This window comes from Cyphomyrmex costatus, unplaced genomic scaffold (assembly GCF_001594065.2).
Source record: "Cyphomyrmex costatus isolate MS0001 unplaced genomic scaffold, Ccosl1.0 scaffold335, whole genome shotgun sequence".
NCBI classification, from domain to species: Eukaryota; Metazoa; Arthropoda; class Insecta; order Hymenoptera; family Formicidae; genus Cyphomyrmex; species Cyphomyrmex costatus.
Window position 1 is genome coordinate 38,423 of NW_017277504.1, and position 2,456 is coordinate 40,878.

Sequence of the window (2,456 nt, forward strand, 5' to 3'; positions counted from 1 at the left end):
ATGTACATTTTTAATTCACGCGGGCGAAATGAAGCGTTTAAAAAATCACAATTTGATTAAGGGGACGTTATTTCAGATTATTAGAATTGCGTTTTAAGGCCGACGATAGTTCGGCGCACAATTTGAGGGGATTTTCAAATAGAGTTGCGTTTCAAGACCGACGATTGTTCGGCGCGCAAGTTGGGAGGGTGGGAGGGTAATATATTACTTTGAATAAATATATTGCGAAGAATATTACTACGTCGACTCGCCATCAGAGGTCTATAGATATTCGCAAAAATTCTCGTAAGTGCTTGGATACGCGTATATCTGTATATATAGATTCTCGATCTAATAACTTAAACAGGCGTCTAAGGTAGGCTTCCACTACAATACCTTACTGATGAGTCCAGTAGTGGAAGTTGGGACGAAACGCTATAATTACGTGATATTCTTCGCAATATATTGATTATAATTTAAAGATTTTAACGATATTATTGGCTCATTGCCCTCTTTCTCTATATTATTTGTTTTTAAAAACATATGAGCCTTATCTCAATCTACATTTTTAATTCTGAGAAAAAATTGTTACCACTATCAATATGCGTAGCATTTTGTGTTCTGTCAATGTCAATATATTTGAAAAATATACACATTCCACTATTTCATTTATAATTTCTATCCATCTGCATATTTGGAATTTTGAAAAAGTTGAGTCGAATTTCCTTAACAATGATGCTTTTTGTATCAATATTAATATTAATACAATAAACTTAGTTTTTTTTGTGCAGAGCGTTTTTTGTAAGATGCTTCGTGTATGTGATAATATACCATCTATGCTAATTTCTTCAATACAACTATTCATTAAATAAGGGATATAAAGTTCGTTTATTACATCATCTGCAGTCATCATCTGTGAAAAATTAAAGAGTAAAATATTTAAAAAATTTTCTTAACAAAATTAAATTAATAAAAACAAAATCCAAATTATAATACATGAATATTTTCGAATGAAACCTCTTATTTAAGTAATACCAAAAAATAAACAGTTCACTGTTTAACAAAATTTAATTGCTTAAATTTCGATTATTTGTAAATAAGACCTGTATAATTATTGTATAATTTAAAAATAATAATGTATAATATATAAATAAAATTTATATACACATAATTTATTATAGAAATGATATATTAAATACTTTTATAAAAAATATATTAAATATTATTCAATACTCAATACTAAAAAAAATATTATATTGAATATTGATATTTAATATATTTTTGGTAAATGTGTCGATGAGGGGACCTCCCTCCAATGACTTTGACCTTGACATATGCTGTCAAGGTCATGACCCTGAGTAACCCTCAACAGGTTTTAGCTGTCGCTCGTCCTTCGTTAAAAAGTTATTAACAATCATAGTTTTAACGTATGCTATACATGTATGATATGAAGTACTATTCTATATCTTTCCCTGTTCAGAAACGTTGAACTTTCCACGCGAAGTAACTTTCACCCACCTCCCTCCCCCGCATAGGGGCACACGACATCTACGATTGTACTATTGCTGTGATTGTACTGTTGGGGCAAATCTCCACCGACATATCAAATGAACACCTGTAAAGCCGTTCGCTCCATTGGGCCTTAGAAGCCGAGTAATGATCATTTAAAAATATACCAAAAATCTGGAAAACGGTCTAATATCTCGGAAAGTATGCATTTTTGAGAAAAATGTCTTAAACAAAACTGATAAAGTTTATTCAGATGTATATACTAGTCTTATAGGTTTGACCTTGAGCGGCATCGTGACCTTGACTTGACCTTGACGATGGCGCCCAAGATCAAACCTATAAGACAAGTATATACATCTGAATAAATAAAAATGATTACATAACAAAGAGAAAACAATAACAGAATTTATTAAATGTATAGAAATGTATGTCACTAATCTAGATGACAAGGAAAAAAATGAATTTAGAACCAAAGCAATCACGATTTTAAATAATATCAATACGAATATTATTAACCATAAAGATCATTTAAATATTAAAGAAAAATTTAAAATAGTTAACAAAGGCTCTAGCAGGTTAAGAAGGGGTCAATCGGCCCCCAAACGGATTATGACCAGTATGTCACCAAAAAGTTCGTTGACCCGAAAAAAAAATTTGGAGAAATTTTTAATTCCGTACACCATCCCTTTTCGGAGATATTGCCTTATGAAATATTTTCATATTTTATTTTTGTCACGAGACCTATCAGATATAATTTTATTAAAAAAATTTGGGCATACAAAACGTATTAAAAGGTATTTGAAAATATTTTTTCGAGATGTCCCAACCTAACCATGATTTTTAAAAAATTCCTGAAAATTTATAAGTGACCCCCTTTTGTTAGTTTATGATTGGCAACCTCGCAAAAATTCAAAAACATGTAATTTTAAACTTATTTTCACCCTGAATTTTTTCAGAATTTTTTGAAC